We start from the raw sequence: 17,484 nt of genomic DNA on the forward strand, positions 1-17,484 counted from the left end.
CTTCACCGCATCTCACAGCGGGGTGGTGGGCAGTTAGGCAGGGAGGGGCGGCCTTTTCAACGAGACAAGACTAGCTCCAAGCCCCTATCATTGTACCATCCAAGAAAAGACAAATGATGGGCCATTAGAGTTAATGGAAAGTTATTGAGACAACTGGGAATTCTCCCCAATCTGAATAACCATGAGTCATCATGCCAGGAGACGGGGGGGAGGGGAGAAAGGGCGGGGGGGGGGGGGAGAAACCTTTCAAAAAGGAGAATAGAAACTGAAGCTTTTATCCAGAAACTGTCTGTGAAACACTAGATTCCACCCTACAGTTAGGGGGTAGATTGGCAAAATGTGCAAAGGCAATAGGCAACTTGTATTAGAAAAGGGATTTTATCTAATATAGAAGTGCAAAGCCTGAGGCTGCGTCTTTATGCTTATTTACTGTGCAACTTGTATATGTTAGCTCTCCCTTACTATTTCATCTTTGAATATGTGGTTTGTCTATTAAATAAACCTTTTGTTTATTTTTACCCCAAGCAGGTATCTGGTGTGCAAGCTAGGTGGAGCATGCATGCTAAAGTGAGCTGATAACTGGGGGACTCGTCTTCCACAACCAGTTTGGATCAAACACCTTCTTGGGTCCACCTCCTAACCAATATAGAGAATAAGCAATATCCTCTTTGACTGCACTCTTCCTGTCTTGTGGACAAACTACAATGGTTGAGATTTTTGAGATCCTTTGTATTCTCTAATGACTCCCTGTGCATCTTTGGTGATACAAGTCTCGGTTAAGAAAACCTTTGTAAACAGTTTGTCCCCAATATCATACCCCAAACCACAAGTACGAGTTATTCATACAGGCCTACATTTTCAAAACGTTGTGAACAAAACTGCACTAAAATAAACAGGCAATTGAAGCCTAATTTTCACGCACACTTACTGCAATTATGTATGCACTTCAGATAATTGCAATAAAATAGCCAATTATAGTACATTGTGCATGCAATTCCCTTATTTGCATATGCAATGGAAGTAGTTTCACATAGAAATTAGATGTGTAGTTGCATCCACATTTTGTATGGATAATATTAAAAATGTGGGCCCTAGAAATTTTATAAAGGTTCAGAAGTTTAACATAAAATTATAAATCAGATATAGCTACCCATCAAATATACAATTGAATTTTTAATCTGAAGGGTTATAACTTTTTTAGTCATTCATGGATGATATATAAAAGAATCTGGAATCTCATGTCAATATTTTGATATATTTGTCTGAAAACAATTCAATTCCATTTTCATTAAATCATCTGCAGTTCACACATCCCTAATGATCTGGCTATTTATATTTTCCTAAGGATGATTCAAACAAAATGTGTTCAGCGGCAAACATATAGGTATCTAAAGATACCAATTAGTCCAAAATCCTAATACTGTAGGATGGGATGAAAATTAACTCCTTTTGCATAATGAATACCTGACCTGAATTGTTATATGAGAACATATTTAAAGAAAAATAGATTTTAAAACACTAGTTTTAAATAAGAGCTTCTGTAAACCACAGTTCTCTGAAAAATATTGTTCTACATTTTTTGCATAAACACCCATGTGCCCACTGGCAAAAGTAAAACTATACTTGGATTAAAGATAAAACAAACTGATTTTGAAATTTAAAAAAATAGTCATTGCTGAACTAGAAATAGATCCAATTTGGAAAAGATCTGATATTAATTAAACAATATATATCTGCTGACAGAACAGGTAATATATATACTGTGTTATACCTTTAATTAACCTTAATAATACAAAATAACCCCCCATCCCCACCAAAAAATATCAGCGGATGGAGTCATTCATGAATGAGAGACAGAATAATTACATTTTAAAGAGAGAGTTCCAACCTATTTTGGAACCCTGTACAATATATATCTATCTAATTTGACAGACTTCAGTATTTCCCTGAAATACTCTATCCTGCAAGCAAATAGTGATACTAGTCGGCAGCGGCGGCTCCAGGCACCAGCGCTCCAAGCGCGTGCCTGGGGCAGCAAGCCACGGGGGGCGCCCTGCCGGTCCCTGCGAGGGCGACAGTCAGGCAGCCTTCGGCGGCATGCCTGCGGGAGGTCCGCCGGTCCCATGGATTCGGCAACAATTTGGCGGCGGGTACCCTGAAGCCACAGGACCGGCGGACCTCCCGCAGGCATGCCGCCGAATCCGCAGGACCGTGGACCTCCTGCAGGCATGCCGCCAAAGGCAGCCTGCCTGCCGTGCTTGGGGCGGCAATAAAGCTAGAGCCGCCCCTGCTAGTGGGGAACATTAAGTGGGTTCTTACAGAGTCAGAATACTCTGAATGTAGGAGGGGTGGGAGAGATTCTCTAGAGAGAGAAGACAGGATTTGTATAGAGTAGTTCCACCCAGCTTGTCTGCCCATCCTGGAGATAAGATCTGAGCTGAACTTAATGTATTTTTGTTCATTTCTGTGTTAATAAAATCAACTCCCATGAAGGAAGGAGTTTGGACTCTACATAAGGTGTGGACTGTATTTGAAAACATGCTGGCAATGGCATGCTCATCACCAAGGATTGAATCATCCCACCAGATCTGTGCATTGAAGAAAAAAGGTGGGGGTGGTCATCCACCTCTACAGCACTGTTTCCCTGCCATTTGGATGCCAGAGAATGCACTCTACGAGGTGATATTGGGGAGGGTGTAGAGACTGGTTTGGCTGGAAGAGAAACAGGGGGAAGGTCAGAGGGAAAGGGGATTACTGTTTCCAGCCCCATGGAGTTCAGGTGGAAAAAATAATACAGCCTGGGTCTGTATTATATTTTCCACTGAGCCCCCTCCTGAGGATCCTGAGAACAGCCTTGCCAGGATGTGGTTGAAGGGGGAGAGTGCGGGGGGGGGGGAGGAGACCAGGAACTCGAGCCAGTGAAGCAGCACTGGGTATCCACACAAACAGCCCTGACCTTCTATGACACGTGCCAAACTGTTGAGATCCACCAGGCAGGGTGGGACAAACCTTGCTCTCCAGTGAAATAATGGGAAGGAACTTTGCAAGGGGATCCTTACAAACTTCCTGCCCCAGAGACCCCTCATGTTTACCATAGGAATGGTAAGTAAAAATCTAACATGGCTGTGAACCACTGAGGCACGTGACAACAAGGACTTAGAGACATCAAAAGCATGAGTTGGTACACATACTAGACAGATAAATGGGTGATCCTAAATGGACCACATTCACCTCCTGCCATATAACAGGCTGACAGTGCTTGCTTGGAGCACTCCACCCTGTTATCAAGTGTTGATCCTGCTGGAAAAAGTTAAGCAGGTCCTTCTGAGTCACTCAGGCAAAGGGCTTCTTACTCTATCTGGTTATAATGGAGTCGGGAGTGTCTTTCTAAAAAGGGGTAATGGCTGATTAATCCTGTAGTAGGAACCCTCTGGGCAGCTATGACTGGAGAGAACTCTTAAGTTTGATGTTAATTTCTTTGTTAAAGCCATGCCATAGAAAGGTATTTGTTTTTGACTCTTTTGGTGTGCAGACTTTGTTTTACAGTAAGTTTAGAAAGACACCTGCCCTTCTTCTTTCCTTGCTTCAGGAATGGACCAGTAAACTAAGGAAGAGCAGTGAAAGGGCCCATGTACAGCCCATGTATTTCCACACAAACAGCCCGCCTCTATCCAAAAACAAACATAAATCAGAACTCACCCCATGCCCAATACAGTCAAGTATTTTTTTTTAATTAAAAATCCAGAGTATTTTAAAACAGACTAAAGACCCAATCTTCTCCTCACTCCTCCAATAACTCTCATTCACCGAACTATTCCAGCCAAGAGCAAATGTAAAGAGTTGTGAAAGTGGGACCTTGAGAGCTTGCTTATTTGAGCTCTCTAATATGAGGTCTACATTTTTACAAAGATTTGTGTGCTTCTTTCAGTTTGTTTATTTAGGGGCTTCCATAGCTGTTTGAACTTTCTGCTGACTATCTCGCTTTGTCGAGGAATAGGGTTCCATTACCTGCTAAGGCCTGGTCTGCCCAGAAAACTACAAATATTTTATGACAGATCAACCACTGGGTGATTTAAATACAGAGATGAGAATAATGTTAACCTTCAATTAAGAAAATGTCTGTATTTCCACAACTATTTTCTGCTCTTGGATGCATATATGTGGCTTCCATTAACTTATCATAGTTTTCTGGAGAACATAATCGGGGGTGGGGTGGGTTGGAAAAGGGATGATTTGGGCTATCTAGAGATCATGAGAGAATGGTGAAAGGTTGTTTTCACATAAACTAGCCTTGGACAGTTCCCAGTAAGAAAACCTAAGTCCAGTGGTTAGCCAGAATAGAAGATCAAACAAACCAGCACAAGGACATTTAAGAGAACTAAGTATCTGTAGACTAAGTATGTTTACAACAGAAATGTAGTAAAATTCCAGAATAATCTACCAGATGCTACAAATGCCAGTTGCAAGAAGATAAATATGTTTAAATAATCATTTAATTAAGAGCCGAGGGCCATTTACTCTTCTTGTTACAAGATATTTTGTTTCTCTTCACTTCTCTCCTTTAGGGCAGCAGCTATCTCATATTAAGATACCGAGCTTTTTTAATCAATGACACTTAGCTCTTGTAAGTGCAGTTCAAGTTGCTTTATGCATACCCTGAATGCAGCAGAGGTCATGCTTTGGAGAAGACAACCCACATCTTCATTTAAAAATGGAGGGTGGTGGGAAGAATAGAATTTTTCTTATTAAATACAGAATTCAAAAAAGACATTTTCTTAGCCTATTTTGGGCTTGATCCTTGCACCCACTAAAGTCACTGAAGTGACATTAATAAGAACATGTAATACCTATACCTCATTCTGATGATTCAGGGGCCCCAATAAATGTATCAAAAGTTAATTATTAACATGTTATTACAGCAATAAGGACATCCAGCACTCCTTTTCCTCACCTTATAGCAAATTTTTGAACAGGTACTAGAGGCACTACAGAAATATAAAACAAGATGACTTTTGTAATAAAAAATACAATCTGATGCACTGAAGCATGCTGCTCTAAATTAAATGCATAAAGTTCTGGAAAAGTCTGTGTCAGATGCAGAGAAAAGGGCAGAGACAGTTACAGACTGTAGAGAGGAAAATTACCTAGAAGCATCATCAGTGTCCAAATCATTTCTTTAAATGTGTTAATATTCATATTTTGTCAAAGAATGTAGAAAGATCACAATTTTGAACCAGGTAGTCATCCTCCATATCTTTCATTTTTTATACCTGATTATGTTTTCATGCTTTTCTTGCACTACTCACATTTACATATTGAGCCATCTGGTGGCTGTCCTTTGGTGCGTGTTAACTTTTTTTAAAATATATTTTGGCTTCTGAATATATGTACATATTTTTATGAGAAATTATAATCGCCACAAGAAATGCTTGCATAGATGGAACTATATTGATGAAAGTATTAGCCTGAACATATATTGACAATTATATAATTTATAGTACCTATAGTTTTAAATGATATATGATGCATTAATTTATTAATTAATCCAGATCTCTCATTTGTCAGTCTACAGCCAAATTATAGTTTAAACATTTTCAGCATTCCACATCAGTTTGGTTTAAACATTTTTCTGTTTTGCAATATCAACCCTCTTACATTTTGTAACTCAATCTACATACCTTTCACATTAGCTAAAATATATCTATGTAAATAATGCCTTCACTAATCTTAATCATATATTATTTGCCCTAAAGTATTTGATCTATGTTTATTTTGGAGAGTTGTCAGTCTACATTTCCCTCTCCCCCATGATTGTCATGCAATTGTTGGCCTCCTTACTGGTTTTAAGACATAGTTTTATATAACTGGAACAGTAGGGGGCATTCAGAGCTTAAAATGCTGGATATGATTCTATAATATTAGCAGTTTATATTTTAAATCTGTAGCAAATACTTCTGCTTACTTATAATACCATATATGAAATCTATTAATTGATATGTTTTGTGCATGTAATACTATTATGTAGGAAATGCTGCTCTCATTTGCTGTACATCTTTGATTCTTGCTCTGTTCTTTAATATTGTTTTCTTTTCAAAAATATTTATTTTACATAACATTGCAATAAACTATGTAACAAGTAAGGGTATGTTACAAAAGTAATGTAAACAATTTTTAATCATGGGCAAAATTATCCCTTTGTGCAGAAAAACCCAGAGAAGAGAAAATATTAATGTAAGCCATGCAAAAAACTGACTTTGGGTGGGTGGGTGAGATATGTGATGGCCAAGAAGTGGCAGAGAGCATGGCTATAAAACAAGGAAGAGTCTGAGGATGTGTGGGAAATTATATATTCAACTCCACAGATCTTGAGGCATTTATGTGAAATACCATCCTCTCTGTGCTTCACTCAGACCCCTACCTTTCTGACAGCATAGCCAGATCAGTTGCCTTGCCACACTGCCATTGGCTACCTGGCTGTGATTGTGCCTTACTTCTCCTTCCAAGGGAAGAAGAAGCTGCATGGAAGACTTAATGCTGCATGGAACATTAAATAATATGGCAATTTGCCATATAAATCCATAGACGCATAGATATTTGAGTTGGAAAAGATCTACAGTATATGGTTGTCAAGTCTAATCCATTGCCAATGAGGGCCTGTTCCCTACAGTATATTATCTAGTGCTCCTTCCAATCAGTTTTAAAACCTGTCAAACTATAGTGCTTCCACTTCTTTCCTTGGGGGACTGTTAACAGATCGATCGCACCATGATTTTTTTTCTTATTTTCACCTGATTACTTCTAATTACATCCCTTTGTACCACATTAAAAATTGGTCTCTCTCCTTGTTACTCCTATCAAGAATTTCTAAACAGATATCATGTATCCCACTTGGTATTTTGTTTTTCAAAATCTTATTTTTCCTCCACAAGCCTAAGTATTCTTATTTTGTTACTACCTGCCATTTGCACCAGAATTATATTTAATCTCATTTCATATGTTTGAGCATTAGTTTGTGAGGCCTAATAACTATTTGAATCCCAGTTACCTATAAATTAGCTGTATGTGATTTGGCCAAGACAGCATGGGATTCCATGATTGTTAGGTGTAGACAAAATAACGAACAACTAAATTACAGGATTTTTTGAACTCTCTAGGCCCCCCATTCCCCTCCAGTTTGATTCGTCTCTATCTGAAAGAAAAGTTCTTAGCCTACTCTTGCTAATAGTGAGTGTCTGCTGCAATAAATGTTCCTTAGGGAGGGCCTCTGTGATGGCACAGACTACACACACACACAAATAATCATCTAAATGGGTTTAAAATTCATTTCTCTGTAGTCAACAACACAAACCATGGGTTCCATATAGCAGCATACCACAAACCCTGGGGGAGGGCCAGCCAGGACACCTAAAATTAATCTGAGCAGAGGGCACAGGGAAAGGGGAGGGACATAGAATAGGAAGACTGCGTTTCCATTCCCATTCCATCCCGAAAGAAATGGAAGCACAGCTCTAAGCACTCTGAGGCCTTGGCTACACTTGCGAGTTACAGTGCTGTAAAGGCTCCCCCAGCGCTATAACTCACTCCCCGTCCACACTGGCAAGGCATTTGCAGCGCTGTATCTCCGTGGTTGCAGCGCTGCACGGACTCCACCTCTCCGAGAGGAATAGCAAGTGCAGCGCTGCCGCTGCAGCGCTGCGGTGCCAGTGTGGCCGCCCAATGCTCTGTGAATGGCCTCCAGAATTATTCGGCAGTATCCCACAATGCCTGTTCTAGCCACTCTGGTCATCAGTTCAAACTCTACTGCCCTGGCCTCAGGTAACCAACCATGTGACCGACCCTTTACATTCCCCGGGAATTTTAAAAATCCCCTTCCTGTTTGCTCAGCCCGGCGTGGTGTGGAGTGCTATCAGCGAATCTTTCCAGGTGACCATGCCTCCACGCGCCAAGCGAGCCCCAGCATGGAGCAATGGCGAGTTGCTGGACCTCATCAGTGTTTGGGGGGAGGAAGCTGTCTAGTCCCAGCTGCGCTCCAGCCGTAGGAATTACGATACCTTTGGGAAGGTATCAAAGGACATGATGGAAAGGGGCCATGACCGGGACGCCCTGCAGTGCAGGATTAAAGTAAAGGAGCTGCGGAGTGCCTACCGCAAAGCCCGTGACGCAAACGGCCGCTCGGGTGCTCCCCCCGCGACCTGCCGATTCTACAAAGAGCTGGATGCGATACTTGGGGTTAACCCCACCTCCACTCCGAGCACCACCATGGACACTTCAGAGCCGGTGTGGGGGGGGGGGGGAGGAAGAGGAGGAGGAGGAGGAAAACGGGAGTGATGGTGGTGGGCCAGATGGAGACACCCAGGAATCCCTGGAGCCATGCAGCCAGGAGCTCTTCTCGAGCCAGGAGGACGGTAGCCAGTCACAGCGGCTGGTACTTGGTGGAGGACAAACAGAAGAGCACGTTCCCGGTAAGCGAGTTTTTTTTCGGGAAGGAATTTTTTCGGTGTGGGCTCTTTGGGATAGGAGGGTTAGGCATGAATGCTGAGATGCGGAATAGTGCATTGATGTGGTTTATCACATCGCGGTAATTGGCCTCGGTAATCTCCTCGAATGTCTCTTCCAGAACGTGTGCAATGCGCTTGCGCAGGTTTATCGGGAGAGCCACCGTGGTCCTTGTCCCAGCCAGGCTAATGTGTCCGCGCCACTGTGCCGCGAGGGGCGGGGGGACCATTGCTGCACACAGGCAAGTTGCATATGGGCCAGGGCGGAAGCCGCATTGCAGTAGAAGACCCTCCCTTGCTTCCCAGGTCACCCTCAGCAGCGAGATATCGTCCAGGACGAACTCCTGTGGAAAATGTTGGGACAGTGTTCAGTGTAGGTGCCCCCTGAAGCTGTTGGCTCTCCCCAAGGCACAGAAACCCAGAGGACAGTGCACCCCTGAAACAATCAGTCCCACTTACTCACCATTTTGAGGCTCCCGTGGGATATGTGTGCTCTGTTTCGGACGGGAAAATTATGCTATTGTGTAGACCCTGTGTGTTTTCTACTCCTTAAGTGCGGGGGGAATCATTACTCTGTCTGGTATAAACAATGCTGCCTCTGTTAAATGTTGCGTTTTGCCTATACAGCTGCATCAACCTTGAGACCTCAGCCGTCCCTCTTATCGCCTGCTCAGAGACTGCAAAGACTCAGGAAGAGACCGCGAAAAAGCAAAGAAGACATGCTGCAAGAAGTGATGCGGCAATCTATTAAAGCGAATGAGAAAGCACAGGACTGGAGGGAGAGAGAAAGCAGGATCCGCCAGGAAAACGCAGCGCACCGGCGGCAAAGCACCGTGCACCAGCAGCAAAGCACTGATAGGCTCATAAGCATCCTGGAGTGCCAAGCAGACGCTATCCAGGAGCTGGTAGCCATGCAGAAAGAGGAGCAGTACCGCAAACGCAAACGCCACCCCCCCCCAGCCCTTGTCCCAAAACTCTTTCCGTTGTGCCCCACTGTCACCTCCAACCCACTTTCCCCAACTTCCGTGTTCTTCACACCATCCGCTGCCTCCAACACCAGTATCTTCACCACCCAGCCCTGAAAACCACGATCCTTACCCTCTGCACTCAACCCCCTCACCATGCAGTATAGCTGTCCTGAAGTGCAGCACTCACTGCACAGCACACCAGACAGGACATACACGAATCTGTGATTGTACTGTTCCCCACTCCACCCCCTTGTTTCTTTTCAATAAATAATTTTTTTTTCTTTTCAATAAATGGATTCTTTGGCTTTGAAAACATTCTTTATTATTGCATAAAGTAAAAGGCTCCTTAGCCCAGGAAATAAACAGGCACTGCAAGTCTGCTTGTCTGCTTAGCAAACACTGATTCCTAAAGATTGGAACTACTGCACTTCACTCCCATGCAGGGCACCAGATATCACTGCTGGTTTTCAGCCTCAAATTGCTCCCTCAAGGCATCCCTAATCCTTGCAGCCCCGCACTGGGCCCCTGTAATAGCCCTGCTCTCTGGCTGTGCAAATTCAGCCTCCAGGTGTTGAACCTCGGAGGTCCATGCCTGAGTGAAGCTTTCACCCTTCCCTTCACAAATATTATGGAGGGCACAGCACGCGGATATAACCACGGGGATGCTGTTTTCGGCCAAGTCCAGCTTCCCATACAGAGATCGCCAGCGGCCCTTTAAACGGCCAAAGGCACACTCCACAGTCATTTGGCACCGGCTCAGCCTGTAGTTGAACCGTTCCTTGCTGCTGTCAAGGCTCCCTGTGTAGGGTTTCATGAGCCACGGCATTAACGGGTAAGCGGGATCTCCAAGGATCATAATGGGCATTTTAACTTCCCCTACCGTGATCTTCCGCTCTGGGAAAAAAGTCCCGGCCTGCATCTTCCTGAACAGCCAAGTGTTCCGAAAGATGCATGCGTCATGCACCTTTCCGGGCCAGCCTGTGTTAATGTCAATGAAACGCCCACGGTGATCTACAAGCGCCTGGGGAACCATAGAGAAATACCCCTTCTGATTAACGTACTCGGATCCTAGGTGGGGTGGTGCCAGAATAGGAATGTGCGTCCCATCTATCGCCCCTCCACAGTTAGGGAACCCCATTTGTGCAAAGCCATCCACTATTTCCTGCACGTTACCCAGAGTCACGGTTCTTCTGAGTAGGATGCGATTAATGGCCTTGCAAACTTGCATCAACACGATTCCAACGGTCAACTTTCCCACTCCAAACTGGTTTGCGACCGACCGGTAGCTGTCTGGAGTTGCCAGCTTCCAGATTGCAATAGCCACCCGCTTCTCCACTGGCAGGGCAGCTCTCAATCTCGTGTCCTTGCGCCGCAGGGTGGGGGCAAGCTCCTCACACAGTCCCATGAAAGTGGCTTTTCTAATCCGAAAGTTCTGCAGCCACTGCTCGTCATCCCAGACTTCCATGACGATGTGATCCCACCACTCGGTGCTTGTTTCCCGAGCCCAAAAGTGGCATTCCACGGTGCTGAGCATGTCCGTGAATGCCACAAGCAATTTCGTGTCGTACGCGTTACGTGGCTCGATAGCATCGTCAGACTCCTCACCCTCACTCTCACTGTCACTTTGGATCTTAAGGAATAGTTCGACAGCCAAACGTGACGTGCTGGCAAGACTCGTCAGCATACGCCTCAGCAGTTCGTACTCCATTTCCCGCAGACAGATTGCGCTGCACAGAAACCGTTGAAAGATGGCGCCAAAGGTGGACGGAAACAAAGGGATTTCTGGGATGCGAAGCGATGCATCATGGGGCATTGGGACAGGACCCAGAATCCCCCGCACCCACGCCCCTTCCCACAACCCACGGCACCAGAATGGGAAAAGGTGCTCTGTGGGATAGCTGCCCATAATGCACCGCTCCCAATAGCACTGCAATTGCCGCAAATGTGGCCACGACAGTGCGCTGGGCAGCTGTCAGTGTGGACAGAGTGCAGCGCTTTCCCTACTCAGCTGCATAAAGTCAGGTTTAACTCACAGCGCTGTACATCTGCAAGTGTAGCCAAGGCCTGACTGATGTGAGAAAATGCTGTTAGTGCTTAGTAAAGGTATGGAAAGAGAATGCTCAGTTGCTGCTTTGCACAGCTCATCAACTATCATTTCTCCTCTTTCTGCGCAGGGGATGGCAACAACCCAAGTGGAATGGGCCCAAATTCTGATCTGGCACAGGGTCTCAGCTGCTGCACAGGCTTCTTGAAAACCGGATCTGTTCCAGCTGGCTATGACATAGCTTTACACCCTCTCTCCCTCTTTAGACAGCTAATAAAAGATCAAACAGTCAGTCCACACTATGGAAGTATTCATTCCTGGTTAAGTAAAACTTAAGGCTGCTTCTCAAATCTTAGTTGTGCCACATTTTATCTTTACCTGGAGACAGAGTCAGAAATTTGGGAAGGAAATATCAAATGAAAAGGGGACAAAACTGAGGGAAGAAAACTGGAGTAAGTCCTAACTAATACCTTAACCCTGTGAAAAGTTAACTATGGTGGATGGCAAGATAAGGCCACAGTTTCCACAACCTTCATAGCTGAAGTTGTTTCTAATTAGATTGTAAGATTTTTTGGTCTGGACTGTGTCTTCTTAGTGTCTAGCAAAATCCTGATCAGGGTCCAGAGGCACTATAATAATGCACATAATATGTTTATTTAAATGGTACTAGAAACACCACTTCCAAGGTAAAAAGATGTTGGTCTGTTGCACCGAATGGCTTAAAATGATGGTTTACCTAGTTTCTCTAGTACAAGAGGGAGAAACTAAGGACCAAATGGGAGTCTCAATAAGTGAATGTTTCAGAATACTAGACACTAGAGGGGAAGTGCTCACTGTCCCATCGTCTACCATGTCATTTACTGCACTAAGGGACAAGATATTAATACTGGATAAGTCACTTGTTCAGGGATGGAAAAGTAGTAACCCTTAGTGTAAAATCCAGAAGGTTTGAGTTTTATAACATGGGAGGGAAACCTTGTTTTCTGAGAGGATAAAATATTTTTATTTACCCCAAGAGTGGGGTAAATATTTTACCCCAAAAGTGGATGCTTTGAGGACCATGATTCCAGAAGGGAAGGTCTCCCCACCTATGCCATCAGGAACGAGCTTAATGTGTTAGCTGTCAGAAGGAGAGCAGGGTGTTTGATTTCATTTAAACTATTAATTGCAAGCAAAATCTTTGAGAGATTTCCCATCATTTTTAGGGATAGTGGCACAAAATTCTAGATTCCGCTTGATCAACCAGTAGATGGAAGATCTGAATACGTAGGAAGAATCATTAGGAGCCAAGAAGTGAATGGGACTTTGATAAAAAAAAATCTTTCTGGTAACTTCCACCACCATTCTATCTAAGGAATCCTTGAAGGAGACATTGGAATCCAAGATTAAATAATCTATCTCTGACCAGTGCAGGACTATAAAATCCACTTGACAGGTCAAATAAGAGGAGGTTACTCACCCTGTGCAGTAACTGACGTTCTTCGAGATGAGTGTCCCTGTGGGTGCTCCACTCCAGGTGTTGGTGCGTCCCTGCGCCTTTGCTCAGAGATTTTTTGCAGCAGTACTCATAGCAGCCACGCATGCTCAGAGGCTGCCCCCCCGCTGTGAGTCTAGGTTGATAGTACGCATGCGTGGCAGGTCTCCTCAGTTCCTTCTCTACAACGGAGGCCCGCCAACTCCGAAGTAGAGGGGAGGAGGGTGGGTAGTGGAGCACCCACAGGGACACTCATCTCGAAGAACGTCAGTTACTGCACAGGGTGAGTAACCTCCTCTTCTTCGAGAGAGATGTCCCTGTGGGTGCTCCACTCCAGGTGACTTAAAAGCCGTGTATCTTAAGGAGGTAGGGACTTCGGATCTGATAGGAACGCCATGGATAGTACAGCCCTGCCCAAACATATGTCAGATAGAGGGCCTTGAGTAAGGGCATAGTGTTTAACAAATGTGTGCTCAGAGGACCAGGTGGCTGCTTTACAGATATCAGCCAGGGGAACTTTGCGTAAGAATGCTACAGAGGCAGCCAGAGATCTAGTGGAGTGTGTTCTGATGCCGTCTGGAGGTGTAACTTTCTTCATCTGATAGCACAACCGGATGCACTGAGAAATCCAGTTCGAAAGTCTCTGGGTAGAAATAGGCGTACCTTTGGAGCGCTCCGCAATGGAGACAAAAAGTCTGGAAGAATTTCTAAAAGGTTTGGTTCTATCCAAATAGAAGGACAAGGCCCTGCGTACATCTAGTGTATGCATTGAGGCTTCGAACGAGTTCGCGTGTGGTTTCGGAAAAAAGGTCGGTAGGTGTATTGGCTCATTAATGTGGAATGACGAGTGCACCTTTGGAAGAAATTTGGGGTGTAATCTGAGGGTAACCTTGTCTTTAAAAAATAGCGTATATGGTGGGTCTGCCATAAGAGCTGCTATTTCTCCTGCCCGTCTGGCAGAGGTAATTGCCACTAGAAATGCTGTTTTCATCGAGAGGTGTAAAAGGGAGCACGTGGCTAGGGGTTCAAATGGTTGTTGAGTTAGGCAAGACAGTACTAGATGAAGGTCCCATGGGGTGGTAGGTGGTTTAATGTCTGGGTATAGGGTTTGGAGTCCCTTGAGGAAACGCTTGGTGATAGGATGAGCAAAGACAGACGTGTCATCAATTCTGTCATGAAAAGTTGTAATAGCAGCTAAATGGACCCTGATGGAGCTGAAAGAAAGGCCGGATTGCTTAAGGCCCAATAGATAGTCAAGTATGAGCGAAAGAGATACTGACGTGGGACAAAGTTGTTTAGCGGAACACCAATGTGTGAATCGTTTCCACTTTCGTAGATAGGTGGTGTGAGTAGATTGTGTTCTGCTATGTAGGAGCACCCTTTGAACTTGTTCAGAGCAATCTAGTTCGCTTTGGGAAAACCATGTAGGAACCAGGCTTTGAGGTGAAGCATGGATAGGTTGGGGTGGAGAAAGCGGACATGTTGTTGTGATAGGAGGTTCGGAATGAGAGGCAAGGAGATTGGTGGTTGAATTGACATTCTGGTGAGGAACAGAAACCACGGTTGTCTGGGCCACGACGGGGCAATTAGGATCACCTTGGCCCGGTCTGTTCGTATTTTTATCAGGACCCTGTTGAGAACCGGTATCGGGGGAAACGCATAGAGTAGGTTTCGGTGCCATGGGATCATGAATGCATCTCCCAGGGAATGTTTGCCCAGTCCTGCTCTGGAGCAAAAATTGGGACATTTCTTGTTTTTTGTAGTTGCAAAAAGGTCTATGGTTGGGTAACCCCAAGTGCTGAATACGTTGTGAATGATTTTCTCGTCTATCTCCCACTCGTGGTCCCATGGGAAGCATCTGCTTAGTTCGTCCGCTGAGGTGTTCATTACTCCGGGAAGATAGGCAGCCGATACCCGGATGTTGTTCGCAATGCACCAATTCCAGAGCTTCATAGCCTCTGTGCACAGCGAATGGGATCGAGCTCCTCCCTGCCTGTTTACATAAAACATGCATGCAATGTTGTCTGTCATTATGTGTACGTGATGATTCTTGATTAGTGGCAGGAAGTGACGGCACGCATTGCGAATAGCTCGAAGTTCTAGGACATTTATGTGCAGGGAGGTCTCGGTTGACGACCATAGCCCCTGTACTGTGTGGTGAGACATGTGTGCACCCCAGCCTGTCAGAGATGCATCAGTGGTCAGGATGAGTGATGGAGCCTGCTGAAGAAAAGGGACTCCAGAGCAGAGGTTGGAGTGAACTGTCCACCAGTGTAGAGAATCTTTGACTCGGACAGGTAGGGAGAGAGTCTTGTTTAGAGGGTGCACATTCGGTCTGTAAACCGTGGCCAACCACACTTGGAAGCACCTCTTGTAGAGGCGTGCATTCTGGACGACAAAAGTGCACGAGACCATGTGACCTAGTATTTGTAGGCAGTCTCGGGCAGTCACCTGGGGACTGTTGCGAATTTTTGTGGCCAGTTGGCTTATGGAGTTGAAGCGGTCGGGTGGGAGAGATGCCAACCCCGTCCGGGAGTCGAGGTCTGCTCCTATGAACTCCAGGTGCTGGGTGGGGCGTAATGTGGATTTGTTTTTGTTTATTTGTAGGCCGAGAGATAGGAAACAATCGACGGTGAGCCGCGTGAACCGGAGAGCTTCGTCAAACGTCGAGGCTTTGAGGAGGCAATCGTCGAGGTAAGGGAATATTATGACCCCTTGTTTCCTGAGGTAGGCAGTGACTACGGCTAGGAGCTTGGAAAAGACACGGGGGGCTGTGGACAGTCCAAAGGGGAGAACCCTGTATTGAAAATGTGTCGAGCCGAGGGTAAATCGAAGGAAGCGTCTGTGGGCCGGGTGTATAGTGACATGGAAATAGGCGTCTTGTAGGTCGAGGGCAGAAAACCAATCGCCCTGCTCCAGCGCTGGGATTATGGTGATGAGGGTAACCATCTTGAACTTTTGCTTTTTGACAAATTTGTTGAGCCGCCTGAGGTCGAGGATTGGTCGCCATCCCCCATTTTTCTTTTCTGTTAAGAAATAATGGGAGTAAAAACCCTTCCCTTTGTGTCGTTCTGGCACGATTTCTACTGCTCCCAGATGAAGGAGATGTTGCACTTCTTGGAGGAGTAGCTGCTCGTGAGAGGGGTCCCTGAAGAGGGACGGGGAGGGTGGGTGGGTGGGAGGCAAGGAGAGGAAGGGGATGGCGTATCCAATTGTAACTACCTCTATGACCCACTTGTCGGAGGTAATGTTCTTCCATTGGTGGGAGAATGGTCGTAGGCGGTGTCCAAAGATAGGTGTGTTGGCTGAAGTGGGAACGCTGCTTTCTAAACCCTCGACCAAGGCTTCAAATCTGCCTATTAGTTGGAGGGGGTTGAGGCGCCCCTGCAGAATTGGGATGACGACGCTGGAATCTTGGTCTTTGACGTTGTTGTTGTTGTTGTTGCTCCTGTGGTCTATGGGGATGTTGTGTAAATGCGGGATAGCGTGGACGTTGGTACGGTTGGTATCTATATTGCCGTCTTCTGGTCATAGGTGTCTGGAGACCTAAAGACCGGAGGGTTGCCCTTGAGTCCTTCATTGAATGAAACACGTCGTTCATGGTAGAAGCAAAAAGTTTGTCACCGTCAAAGGGAAGATCTTCAATGGTGCTCTGAACTTCTCGAGGAAAGAAAGAGGAGGAGAGCCATGAACCCCGTCGCATGACTACTGCTGTGGCGGTCGATCTTGCTGCAGTGTTGGCTACATCGAGGCCGCTTGAAGAGTGGTGCGTGATATGCTTTGTCCCTCGGAAACCAAAGCTGTGAATTGTTGTTTTTTCTGTTCTGGAATGTCGTCAATAAAATCCATTAATTTATTATAGTTTTTGTGGTCACATTTTGCAAGGACTGCAGTATAATTAGCTAAACGAAATTGTAGGGTCGAGGATGCGTATACTTTATGACCAAAGAGGTCCAAGCGTTTGCTGTCCTTGTTGGCTGGGGTGGAACGGGAATACTGTTTGGCCCTTTGATTCGCGGCGTCTACTACCAATCAGTTTGGTGCCGGGTGGGTAAAAAGGAATTCAGAACCCTTTGGAGGGATAAAGTACTTCCTGTCCGCTTGTTTACAGGTAGGTAGGTTTGTAGCTGGAGTCTGCCAGATGGACTTAGCGGGTTCTAAAAGGGCTACGTTGATTGGTAATGCCACCCTAGAGGAAGAAGAGGGCTGTAGGATGTCCGTTAGCTCATGCTGTTGTTCAGTGACTACCTCCAAGTTAATTCTCAAGTCACTGGCAACTCTTTTAAAGAGGTCTTGGAATTTTGCGTAGTCATCCGACGGTGTTGGAGGAAGGGGAAGTAAGGCTTCTTCAGGCGTTAGCTCCGGCTCTGCTGGAATAGGAGCAGGGCTAGGTTTATCCTGGAAGTGTGACTGTGCTGCCAGGTGTCTCGTGTCACTGGCAGATTCGTCAGGTGGTGGTGCTAGACCGGTGTTGCGCCTGGTCGAATTGCCATAGCGCACGTA

At 45.4% G+C, this 17,484-nt stretch overlaps 1 protein-coding gene across 4 annotated transcripts in view; it reads right to left on the reverse strand.

The window, feature by feature from the left end:
* ANKS1B (ankyrin repeat and sterile alpha motif domain containing 1B) overlaps window positions 1–17,484 on the reverse strand; it is a 753,819-nt gene that overhangs the window by 621,670 nt on the left and 114,665 nt on the right. The gene's annotated exons all lie outside the window — the stretch shown is intronic.

The sequence above is a fragment of the Emys orbicularis genome, chromosome 1, assembly GCF_028017835.1.
Source record: "Emys orbicularis isolate rEmyOrb1 chromosome 1, rEmyOrb1.hap1, whole genome shotgun sequence".
NCBI lineage: Eukaryota > Metazoa > Chordata > Testudines > Emydidae > Emys > Emys orbicularis.